General features: G+C 40.5%; 4 non-coding genes across 4 annotated transcripts; all 4 read left to right on the forward strand.

Moving 5' to 3' along the window:
• Window positions 1-2,426: 2,426 nt before the first annotated feature.
• Window positions 2,427-2,525, forward strand: TRNAY-GUA (transfer RNA tyrosine (anticodon GUA)). The gene is made up of 2 exons: window positions 2,427-2,463; window positions 2,490-2,525. It is a non-coding gene; the product is annotated as a tRNA-Tyr (tRNA).
• Window positions 2,526-4,973: 2,448 nt separating this feature from the next.
• Window positions 4,974-5,059, forward strand: TRNAY-GUA (transfer RNA tyrosine (anticodon GUA)). Its single transcript is given in 2 exon segments — window positions 4,974-5,010; window positions 5,024-5,059. It is a non-coding gene; the product is annotated as a tRNA-Tyr (tRNA).
• A 1,852-nt stretch (window positions 5,060-6,911) lies between these two features.
• On the forward strand, window positions 6,912-7,010 carry TRNAY-GUA (transfer RNA tyrosine (anticodon GUA)). The gene is made up of 2 exons: window positions 6,912-6,948; window positions 6,975-7,010. It is a non-coding gene; the product is annotated as a tRNA-Tyr (tRNA).
• A 2,511-nt stretch (window positions 7,011-9,521) lies between these two features.
• Window positions 9,522-9,620, forward strand: TRNAY-GUA (transfer RNA tyrosine (anticodon GUA)). Its single transcript has 2 exons — window positions 9,522-9,558; window positions 9,585-9,620. It is a non-coding gene; the product is annotated as a tRNA-Tyr (tRNA).
• Window positions 9,621-13,111: the final 3,491 nt, after the last annotated feature.

A 13,111-nucleotide genomic window follows, 5' to 3' on the forward strand; every position in this document is an offset into this window, starting at 1 on the left:
TATAATTATATTATATTTCATGACTGAAAATAGATGCCTTTTGCTTTGAGGCTCTGGCCACGTTATGTTTCTGTCCGACACCAATCTTCTTTGGTTTCCAGTGTGGTATTTTGGATCCCCATCTCTTGCTATGAACTGGCAAAACAGCAGAATCCCCTACACAATCTTGATTTTTCAATGGAAATGAGAGAACACTATACACCATCCAAGATATTAAAATATTGTCAAGGCCCAACACTGCTGAATACTCTGAGGAGATGGCCTGTGAGGGGCCGCCTTTCAACTTTTCCCCCTTAGTATGGTGGTCAGTAACATGCGGGAAACTGCAGAGGGGGTAATTTTTTTAAATGGGAACTGATGTGCTTTTACTCAATTCGTGAACCTCACAAGTCAAATTTGTAGTATTTTGCATGAATTGCAAGAGATGTTTGCATGTCGACGGTTGAAGTGGAAGATCGTATTGAGCTTGCTAGAGAATGATTTGCCAAGCCTTTGATAGCTCAGTTGGTAGAGCTGAGGACTGTAGTGGCAAAACAGGCATCCTTAGGTCGCTGGTTCAAATCCGCCTCGAAGGACTTTTGCCAAATGCAAATTTTATTGAATACTTGGAAAGTAAAATACTTGGAAAATAAAAAAACAGACAATTTATAATGATATTATATTTCATCACTGAAAATAGATGCCTTTTGCTTTGAGGCTGTGGCCATGTTATTTTTCTGTCCGACACCCATCTTCGTTGGTTTCCTGTGAGGTGTTTTGGATTCCCATCTCTTGCTATGAACTGGCAAAACAGCAGAATCTCCTTGAAAATCTTGATTTTTCAATGGAAATGAGAGAACACTATACACCATCCAAGATATTAAAATATTGTCAAGGCCCAACACTGCTGAATACTCTGAGGAGATGGCCTGTGAGGGGCCGCCTTTCAACTTTTCCTCCTTAGTATGGTGGTCAGTAACATGTGGGAGACTGCGGAGGGGGTCATTTTTTTAATTGGGAACTGATGTGCTTTTACTCAATTCGGGAACCTCACAAGCCAAATTTGTAGTATTTTGCACGAATTGCAAGAGATGTTTGCACGTCGATGGTTGAAGTGGAAGCTCGTATTGAGCTTGCTAGAAAATGATCTGCCAAACCTTCGATAGCTCAGTTGGTAGAGCAGAGGACTGTAGTGTTAAAACAGGCATCCTTAGGTCGCTGTTTCAAATCCGGCTCGAAGGACTTTTGACAAATTCAAATTTTATTGAATACTTGGAAAGTAAAATACTTGGAAAATAGAATAATAGACAATTTATAATTATATTATATTTCATCACTGAAAATAGATGCCTTTTGCTTTGAGGCTGTGGCCATGTTATTTTTCTGTCCGACACCCATATTCGTTGGTTTCCTGTGAGGTGTTTTGGATCCCCATCTCTTGCTATGAACTGGCAATACAGCAGAATCTCCTTGAAAATCTTGATTTTCAATGGAAATGAGAGAACACTATACACCATCCAAGATATTAAAATATTGTCAAGGCCCAACACTGCTGAATACTCTGAGGAGATGGCCTGTGAGGGGCCGCCTTTCAACTTTTCCTCCTTAGTATGGTGGTCAGTAACATGTGGGAGACTGCAGAGGGGGTCATTTTTTTAATTGGGAACTGATGTGCTTTTACTCAATTCGGGAACCTCACAAGCCAAATTTGTAGTATTTTGCACGAATTGCAAGAGATGTTTGCATGTCGACGGTTGAAGTGGAAGCTCGTATTGAGCTTGCTAGAAAAAGATTTGCCAAACCTTTGATAGCTCAGTTGGTAGAGCAGAGGACTGTAGTGTTAAAACAGGCATCCTTAGGTCGCTGTTTCAAATCCGGCTTGAAGGACTTTTGCCAAATGCAAATTTTATTGAATACTTGGAAAGTAAAATACTTGGAAAATAAAATAACAGACAATTTATAATTATATTATATTTCACCACTGAAAATAGATGCCTTTTGTTTTGAGGCTGTGGCCACGTTATTTTTCTGTCCGACACCAATCTTGGTTGGTTTCCTGTGAGGTGTTTTGGATCCCCATCTCTTGCTATGAACTGACAAAACAGCAGAATCCCCTTGACAATCTTGATTTCTCAAGGGAAATGAGAGAACACTATGCACCTTCCAAGATATTAAAATATTGTCAAGGGCCAACACTGCTGAATACTCTGAGGAGATGGAATGTGAGGCGCCGCCTTTCAACTTTTCCCCCTTAGTATGGTGGTCAGTAACATGCGGGAGACTGCAGAGGGGGTCATTTTTTTAATTGTCAACTGATGTGCTTTTACTCAATTCGGGAACCTCACAAGCCAAATTTGTAGTATTTTGCACGAATTGCAAGAGATGTTTGCATGTCGACGGTTGAAGTGGAAGATCGTATTGAGCTTGCTAGAGAATGATTTGCCAAGCCTTCGATAGCTCAGTTGGTAGAGCGGAGGACTGTAGTGGTAGACTGTAGTGGTAAAAGAGGCATCCTTAGGTCGCTGGTTCAAATCCGGCTCGAAGGACTTTTGCCAAATGCAAATTTTATTGAATACTTGGAAAGTAAAATACTTGGAAAATAAAATAATATACAATTTATAATTATATTATATTTCATCACTGAAAATATATGCCTTTTGCTTTGAGGTTCTGGCCACGTTATGTTTCTGTCCAACACCAATCTTCATTGGTTTCCTGTGAGGTGTTTTGGATCCCCATCTCTTGCTATGAACTGGCAAAACAGCAGAATCTCCTTGACAATCTTGATTTCTCAAGGGAAATGAGAGAACACTATACACCATCCAAGGTATTAAAATATTGTTAAGGCCCAACACTGCTGAATACTCTGAGGAGATGGCCTGTGAGGCACCGCCTTTCAACTTTTCCCCCTTAGTATGGTGGTCAGTAACATGCGGGAGACTGCGGAGGGGGTCATTTTTTTAATTGTCAACTGATGTGCTTTTACTCAATTCGTGAACCTCACAAGCCAAATTTGTAGTCTTTTGCACGAATTGCAAGAGATGTTTGCATGTCGACGGTTGAAGTGGAAGCTCGTATAGAGCTTGCCAGAGGTTGATTTGCCAAGCCTTTGATAGCTCAGTTGGTAGAGCGGAGGACTGTAGTGGTAAAACAGGCATCCTTAGGTCGCTGGTTCAAATCCGGCTCCCAGGACTTTTGCCAAATGCAAATTTTATTGAATACTTGGAAAGTAAAATACTTGGAAAATAAAATAACAGACAATTTATAATTATATTATATTTCATCACTGAAAATAGATGCCTTTTGCTTTGAGGCTCTGGCCACGTTATGTTTCTGTCCAACACCAATCTTCATTGGTTTCCTGTGAGGTGTTTTGGATCCCCATCTCTTGCTATGAACTGGCAAAACAGCAGAATCTCCTTGACAATCTTGATTTTTCAATGGAAATGAGAGAACACTATACACCATCCAAGATATTAAAATATTGTCAAGGCCCAACACTGCTGAATACTCTGAGGAGATGGCCTGTGAGGCGCCGCCTTTCAACTTTTCCTCCTTAGTATGGTGGTCAGTAACATGCGGGAGAATGCGGAAGGGGTTATTTTTTTAATTGTCAACTGATGTGCTTTTACTCAATTCGGGAACCTCACAAGCCAAATTTGTAATATTTTGCACGAATTGCAAGAGATGTTTACAAGTCGACGGTTGAAGTGGAAGCTCATATTGAGTTTGCTAGAGAATGATTTGCCAAGCCTTGGATGTAGTGGTGAAACAGACATCCTTAGGTCGCTGGTTCAAATCCGGCTCGAAGGACTTTTGCCAAATGCAAATTTTATTGAATACTTGGAAAGTAAAATACTTGGAAAATAAAATAACAGACAATTTATAATTATATTATATTTCATCACTGAAAATAGATGCCTTTTGCTTTGAGGCTGTGGCCACGTTATTTTTCTGTCCGACACCAATCTTCATTGGCTTCCTGTGAGGTGTTTTGGATCCCCATCTCTTGCTATGAACTGGCAAAACAGCAGAATCTCCTTGACAATCTTGATTTCTCAAGGGAAATGAGAGAACACTATACACCATCCAAGGTATTAAAATATTGTCAAGGCCCAACACTGCTGAATACTCTGAGGAGATGGCCTGTGAGGCGCCGCCTTTCAACTTTTCCCCCTTAGTATGGTGGTCAGTAACATGCGGGAGACTGCAGAGGGGGTCATTTTTTTAATTGTCAACTGATGTGCTTTTACTCAATTCGGGAACCTCCCAAGCCAAATTTGTAGTATTTTGCACGAATTGCAAGAGATGTTTACAAGTCGACGTTTTAAGTGGAAGCTCGTATTGAGTTTGCTAGAGAATGATTTGCCAAGCTTCTGATGTAGTGGTGAAACAGACATCCTTAGGTCGCTGGTTCAAATCTGGCTCGAAGGACTTATGCCAAATACAAATTTTATTGAATACTTGGAAAGTAAAATACTTGAACAGTAAAATAACAGACAATTTATAATTATATTATATTTCATCACTGAAAATAGATGCCTTTTGCTTTGAGGCTGTGGCCATGTTATTTTTCTGTCCGACACCAATCTTCCTTGGTTTCCTATGAGGTGTTTTGGATCCCCATCTCTTGCTATGAACTGACAAAATAGCAGAATCCCCTTGACAATCTTGATTTCTCAAGGGAAATGAGAGAACACTATGCACCATCCAAGATATTAAAATATTGTCAAGGCCGAACACGGCTGAATACTCTGAGGAGATGGCCTGTGAGGCGCCGCCTTTCAACTTTTCCCCCTTAGTATGGTGGTCAGTAACATGCGGGAGAGTGCGGAGGGGGTAATTTTTTTAATTGGGAACTGATGTGCTTTTACTCAATTCGGGAACCTCACAAGCCAAATTTGTAGTATTTTGCACAAATTGTAAGAAATGTTTGCATGTCGACGGTTGAAGTGGAAGATCGTATTGAGCTTGCTAGAGAATGATTTGCCAAGCCTTCGATAGCTTAGTTGGTAGAGCAGAGGACTGTAATGGTAAACCAGACATCCTTAGGTCGCTGGTTCAAATCCGGCTCGAAGGACTTTTGCCAAATGCAAATTTTATTGAATACTTGGAAAGTAAAATACTTGGAAAATAAAATAACAGACAATTTATAATTATATTATATTTCATCACTGAAAATAGATGCCTTTTGCTTTGAGGCTCTGGCCACGTTATGTTTCTGTCCAACACCAATCTTCATTGGTTTCCTGTGAGGTGTTTTGGATCCCCATCTCTTGCTATGAACTGGCAAAACAGCAGAATCTCCTTGACAATCTTGATTTCTCAATGGAAATGAGAGAACACTATACACCATCCAAGATATTAAAATATTGTCAAGGCCCAACACTGCTGAATACTCTGAGGAGATGGCCTGTGAGGCGCCGCCTTTCAACTTTTCCCCCTTAGTATGGTGGTCAGTAACATGCGGGAGACTGCAGAGGGGGTCATTTTTTTAATTGTCAACTGATGTGCTTTTACTCAATTCGGGAACCTCACAAGCCAAATTTGTAGTATTTTGCACGAATTGCAAGAGATGTTTGCATGTCGACGGTTGAAGTGGAAGCTCGTATTGAGCTTGCTAGAGACCGATCTGCCAAGCCTTCGATAGCTCGGTTGGTAGAGTGGAGGACTGTAGTAGTGAAACAGGCATCCTTACATCGCTGGTTCAAATCCAGCTCGAAGGACTTTTGCCAAATGCAAATTTTATTGAATACTTGGAAAGTAAAATACTTGGAAAGTAAAATAACAGACAATTTATAATTATATTCTATTTCATCACTGAAAATAGATGCCTTTTGCTTTGAGGCTGTGGCCATGTTATTTTTCTGTCCTACACCCATCTTCGTTGGTTTCCTGTGAGGTGTTTTGGATTCCCATCTCTTGCTATGAACTGGCAAAACAGCAGAATCTCCTTGAAAATCTTGATTTTTCAATGGAAATGAGAGAACACTATACACCATCCAAGATATTAAAATATTGTCAAGGCCCAACACTGCTGAATACTCTGAGGAGATGGCCTGTGAGGGGCCGCCTTTCAACTTTTCCTCCTTAGTATGGTGGTCAGTAACATGTGGGAGACTGCGGAGGGGGTCATTTCTTTAATTGGGAACTGATGTGCTTTTACTCAATTCGGGAACCTAACAAGCCAAATTTGTAGTATTTTGCACGAATTGCAAGAGATGTTTGCACGTCGATGGTTGAAGTGGAAGCTTGTATTGAGCTTGCTAGAAAATGATTTGCCAAACCTTCGATAGCTCAGTTGGTAGAGCAGCGGACTGTAGTGTTAAAACAGGTATCCTTAGGTCGCTGTTTCAAATCCGGCTCGAAGGACTTTTGCCAAATGCAAATTTTATTGAATACTTGGAAAGTAAAATACTTGGAAAATAGAATAATAGACAATTTATAATTATATTATATTTCATCACTGAAAATAGATGCCTTTTGCTTTGAGGCTGTGGCCATGTTATTTTTCTGTCCGACACCCATCTTCGTTGGTTTCCTGTGAGGTGTTTTGGATCCCCATCTCTTGCTATGAACTGACAAAACAGCAGAATCCCCTTGACAATCTTGATTTCTCAAGGGAAATGAGAGCACACTATAAACCATCCAAGATATTAAAATATTGTCAAGGCCCAACACGGCTGAATACTCTGAGGAGATGGCCTGTGAGGCGCCGCCTTTCCACTTTTCCCCCTTAGTATGGTGGTCAGTAACATGCGGGAGACTGCGGAGGGGGTCATTTTTTTAATTGGGAACTGATGTGCTTTTACTCAATTCGGGAACCTCACAAGCCAAATTTGTAGTATTTTGCACGAATTGCAAGAGATGTTTGCATGTCGACGGTTGAAGTGGAAGATCGTATTGGGCTTGCTAGAGCATGATTTGCCAAGCCTTCGATAGCTCAGTTGGTAGAGCGGAGGACTGTAGTGGTAGACTGTAGTGGTAAAACAGGCATCCTTAGGTCGCTGGTTCAAATCCGGCTCGAAGGACTTTCGGCAAATGCAAATTTTATTGAATACTTGGAAAGTAAAATACTTGGAAAATAAAAAAACAGACAATTTATAATTATATTATATTTCATCACTGAAAATAGATGCCTTTTGCTTTGAGGCTGTGGCCATGTTATTTTTCTGTCCTACACCCATCTTCGTTGGTTTCCTGTGAGGTGTTTTGGATTCCCATCTCTTGCTATGAACTGGCAAAACAGCAGAATCTCCTTGAAAATCTTGATTTTTCAATGGAAATGAGAGAACACTATACACCATCCAAGATATTAAAATATTGTCAAGGCCCAACACTGCTGAATACTCTGAGGAGATGGCCTGTGAGGGGCCGCCTTTCAACTTTTCCTCCTTAGTATGGTGGTCAGTAACATGTGGGAGACTGCGGAGGGGGTCATTTTTTTAATTGGGAACTGATGTGCTTTTACTCAATTCGGGAACCTAACAAGCCAAATTTGTAGTATTTTGCACGAATTGCAAGAGATGTTTGCACGTCGATGGTTGAAGTGGAAGCTTGTATTGAGCTTGCTAGAAAATGATTTGCCAAACCTTCGATAGCTCAGTTGGTAGAGCAGAGGACTGTAGTGTTAAAACAGGTATCCTTAGGTCGCTGTTTCAAATCTGGCTCGAAGGACTTTTGCCAAATGCAAATTTTATTGAATACTTGGAAAGTAAAATACTTGGAAAATAGAATAATAGACAATTTATAATTATATTATATTTCATCACTGAAAATAGATGCCTTTTGCTTTGAGGCTGTGGCCATGTTATTTTTCTGTCCGACACCCATCTTCGTTGGTTTCCTGTGAGGTGTTTTGGATCCCCATCTCTTGCTATGAACTGACAAAACAGCAGAATCCCCTTGACAATCTTGATTTCTCAAGGGAAATGAGAGCAAACTATAAACCATCCAAGATATTAAAATATTGTCAAGGCCCAACACGGCTGAATACTCTGAGGAGATGGCCTGTGAGGCGCCGCCTTTCCACTTTTCCCCCTTAGTATGGTGGTCAGTAACATGCGGGAGACTGCGGAGGGGGTCATTTTTTTAATTGGGAACTGATGTGCTTTTACTCAATTCGGGAACCTCACAAGCCAAATTTGTAGTATTTTGCACGAATTGCAAGAGATGTTTGCATGTCGACGGTTGAAGTGGAAGATCGTATTGGGCTTGCTAGAGCATGATTTGCCAAGCCTTCGATAGCTCAGTTGGTAGAGCGGAGTACTGTAGTGGTAGACTGTAGTGGTAAAACAGGCATCCTTAGGTCTCTGTTTCAAATCCGGCTCGAAGGACTTTTGCCAAATGCAAATTTTATTGAATACTTGGAAAGTAAAATACTTGGAAAATAAAAAAACAGACAATTTATAATTATATTATATTTCATCACTGAAAATAGATGCCTTTTGCTTTGAGGCTGTGGCCATGTTATTTTTCTGTCCTACACCCATCTTCGTTGGTTTCCTGTGAGGTGTTTTGGATTCCCATCTCTTGCTATGAACTGGCAAAACAGCAGAATCTCCTTGAAAATCTTGATTTTTCAATGGAAATGAGAGAACACTATACACCATCCAAGATATTAAAATATTGTCAAGGCCCAACACTGCTGAATACTCTGAGGAGATGGCCTGTGAGGGGCCGCCTTTCAACTTTTCCTCCTTAGTATGGTGGTCAGTAACATGTGGGAGACTGCGGAGGGGGTCATTTTTTTAATTGGGAACTGATGTGCTTTTACTCAATTCGGGAACCTAACAAGCCAAATTTGTAGTATTTTGCACGAATTGCAAGAAATGTTTGCACGTCGATGGTTGAAGTGGAAGCTCGTATTGAGCTTGCTAGAAAATGATTTGCCAAACCTTCGATAGCTCAGTTGGTAGAGCAGAGGACTGTAGTGTTAAAACAGGCATCCTTAGGTCGCTGTTTCAAATCCGGCTCGAAGGACTTTTGCCAAATGCAAATTTTATTGAATACTTGGAAAGTAAAATACTTGGAAAATAGAATAATAGACAATTTATAATTATATTATATTTCATCACTGAAAATAGATGCCTTTTGCTTTGAGGCTGTGGCCATGTTATTTTTCTGTCTGACACCCATCTTCGTTGGTTTCCTGTGAGGTGTTTTGGATCCCCATCTCTTGCTATGAACTGACAAAACAGCAGAATCCCCTTGACAATCTTGATTTCTCAAGGGAAATGAGAGCACACTATAAACCATCCAAGATATTAAAATATTGTCAAGGCCCAACACGGCTGAATACTCTGAGGAGATGGCCTGTGAGGCGCCGCCTTTCAACTTTTCCCCCTTAGTATGGTGGTCAGTAACATGCGGGAGACTGCGGAGGGGGTCATTTTTTTAATTGGGAACTGATGTGCTTTTACTCAATTCGGGAACCTCACAAGCCAAATTTGTAGTATTTTGCACGAATTGCAAGAGATGTTTGCATGTCGACGGTTGAAGTGGAAGATCGTATTGAGCTTGCTAGAGAATGATTTGCCAAGCCTTCGATAGCTCAGTTGGTAGAGCGGAGGACTGTAGTGGTAGACTGTAGTGGTAAAACAGGCATCCTTAGGTCGCTGGTTCAAATCCGGCTCGAAGGACTTTTGCCAAATGCAAATTTTATTGAATACTTGGAAAGTAAAATACTTGGAAAATAAAATAATATACAATTTATAATTATATTATATTTCATCACTGAAAATATATGCCTTTTGCTTTGAGGTTCTGGCCACGTTATGTTTCTGTCCAACACCAATCTTCATTGGTTTCCTGTGAGGTGTTTTGGATCCCCATCTCTTGCTATGAACTGGCAAAACAGCAGAATCTCCTTGACAATCTTGATTTCTCAAGGGAAATGAGAGAACACTATACACCATCCAAGGTATTAAAATATTGTTAAGGCCCAACACTGCTGAATACTCTGAGGAGATGGCCTGTGAGGCACCGCCTTTCAACTTTTCCCCCTTAGTATGGTGGTCAGTAACATGCGGGAGACTGCGGAGGGGGTCATTTTTTTAATTGTCAACTGATGTGCTTTTACTCAATTCGGGAACCTCACAAGCCAAATTTGTAATATTTTGCACGAATTGCAAGAGATGTTTGCATGTCGCCGGTTGAAGTGGAAGATCGTATTGAGCTTGCTAGAGAATGATTTGCCAAGCCTTCGATAGCTCAGTTGGTGGAGGGGAGGACTGTAGTGGTAAAACAGGCATCCTTAGGTCGCTGGTTCAAATCCAGCTCGAACGACTTTTGCCAAATGCAAATTTTATTGAATACTTGGAAAGTAAAATACTTGGAAAATAAAATAATAGACAATTTATAATTATATTATATTTCATCACTGAAAATATATGCCTTTTGCTTTGAGGCTCTGGCCACTTTATGTTTCTGTCCAACACCAATCTTCATTGGTTTCCTTTGAGGTGTTTTGGATCCCTATCTCTTGCTATGAACTGGCAAAACAGCAGAATCTCCTTGACAATCTTGATTTCTCAAGGGAAATGAAAGAACACTATACACCATCCAAGGTATTAAAATATTGTTAAGGCCCAACACTGCTGAATACTCTGAGGAGATGGCCTGTGAGGCGCCGCCTTTCAACTTTTCCCCCTTAGTATGGTGGCCAGTAACATGCGGGAGACTGCGGAGGGGGTCATTTTTTTAATTGTCAACTGATGTGCTTTTACTCAATTCGGGAACCTCACAAGCCAAATTTGTAATAGTTTGCACGAATTGCAAGAGATGTTTACAAGTCAATGGTTAAAGTGGAAGCTCGTATTGAGTTTGCTAGAGAATGATTTGCCAAGCCTTCGATGTAGTGGTGAAACAGACATCCTTAGGTCGCTGGTTCAAATCCGGCTCGAAGGACTTTTGCCAAATGCAAATTTTATTGAATACTTGGAAAGTAAAATACTTGGAAAGTAAAATAACAGACAATTTATAATTATATTATATTTCATCACTGAAAATAGATGCCTTTTGTTTTGAGGCTGTGGCCACGTTATTTTTCTGTCCGACACCAATCTTCGTTGGTTTCCTGTGAGGTGTTTTGGATCCCCATCTCTTGCTATGAACTGACAAAACAGCAGAATCCCCTTGACAATCTTGATTTCTCAAGGGAAATGAGAGAACACTATGCACCATCCAAGATATTAAAATATTGTCAAGGCCCAACACGGCTGAATACTCTGAGGAGATGGCCTGTGAGGCGCCGCCTTTCAACTTTTCCCCCTTAGTATGGTGGTCAGTAACATGCGGGAGACTGCAGAGGGGGTAATTTTTTTAAATGGGAACTGATGTGCTTTTACTCAATTCGTGAACCTCACAAGCCAAATTTGTAGTATTTTGCATGAATTGCAAGAGATGTTTGCATGTCGACGGTTGAAGTGGAAGATCGTATTGAGCTTGCTAGAGAATGATTTGCCAAGCCTTTCATAGCTCAGTTGGTAGAGCGGAGGACTGTAGTGGTAAAACAGGCATCCTTAGGTCGCTGTCTCAAATCCGGCTCGAAGGACTTTTGCCAAATGCAAATTTTATTGAATACTTGGAAAGTAAAATACTTGGAAAATAAAATAACAGACAATTTATAATTATATAATATTTCATCACTGAAAATAGATGCCTTTTGCTTTGAGGCTCTGGCCACGTTATGTTTCTGTCCAACACCAATGTTCATTGGTTTCCTGTGAGGTGTTTTGGATCCCCATCTCTTGCTATGAACTGGCAAAACAGCAGAATCTCCTTGACAATCTTGATTTCTCAAGGGAAATGAGAGAACACTATACGCCATCCAAGATATTAAAATATTGTCAAGGCCCAACACTGCTGAATACTCTGAGGAGATGGCCTGTGAGGCGCCGCCTTTCAACTTTTCCCCCTTAGTATGGTGGTCAGTAACATGCGGGAGAATGCGGAAGGGGTTATTTTTTTAATTGTCAACTGATGTGCTTTTACTCAATTCGGGAACCTCACAAGCCAAATTTGTAATATTTTGCACGAATTGCAAGAGATGTTTACAAGTCGACGGTTGAAGTGGAAGCTCATATTGAGTTTGCTAGAGAATGATTTGCCAAGCCTTGGATGTAGTGGTGAAACAGACATCCTTAGGTCGCTGGTTCAAATCCGGCTCGAAGGACTTTTGCCAAATGCAAATTTTATTGAATACTTGGAAAGTAAAATACTTGGAAAATAAAATAACAGACAATTTATAATTATATTATATTTCATCACTGAAAATAGATGCCTTTTGCTTTGAGGCTGTGGCCACGTTATTTTTCTGTCCGACACCAATCTTCATTGGCTTCCTGTGAGGTGTTTTGGATCCCCATCTCTTGCTATGAACTGGCAAAACAGCAGAATCTCCTTGACAATCTTGATTTCTCAAGGGAAATGAGAGAACACTATACACCATCCAAGGTATTAAAATATTGTCAAGGCCCAACACTGCTGAATACTCTGAGGAGATGGCCTGTGAGGCGCCGCCTTTCAACTTTTCCCCCTTAGTATGGTGGTCAGTAACATGCGGGAGACTGCAGAGGGGGTCATTTTTTTAATTGTCAACTGATGTGCTTTTACTCAATTCGGGAACCTCCCAAGCCAAATTTGTAGTATTTTGCACGAATTGCAAGAGATGTTTACAAGTCGACGTTTTAAGTGGAAGCTCGTATTGAGTTTGCTAGAGAATGATTTGCCAAGCTTCTGATGTAGTGGTGAAACAGACATCCTTAGGTCGCTGGTTCAAATCTGGCTCGAAGGACTTATGCCAAATACAAATTTTATTGAATACTTGGAAAGTAAAATACTTGAACAGTAAAATAACAGACAATTTATAATTATATTATATTTCATCACTGAAAATAGATGCCTTTTGCTTTGAGGCTGTGGCCATGTTATTTTTCTGTCCGACACCAATCTTCCTTGGTTTCCTATGAGGTGTTTTGGATCCCCATCTCTTGCTATGAACTGACAAAATAGCAGAATCCCCTTGACAATCTTGATTTCTCAAGGGAAATGAGAGAACACTATGCACCATCCAAGATATTAAAATATTGTCAAGGCCGAACACGGCTGAATACTCTGAGGAGATGGCCTG

This window comes from Ambystoma mexicanum, chromosome 1p, assembly GCF_040938575.1.
Source record: "Ambystoma mexicanum isolate Mex_15411 chromosome 1p, UKY_AmexF1_1, whole genome shotgun sequence".
Classification (NCBI taxonomy): domain Eukaryota; kingdom Metazoa; phylum Chordata; class Amphibia; order Caudata; family Ambystomatidae; genus Ambystoma; species Ambystoma mexicanum.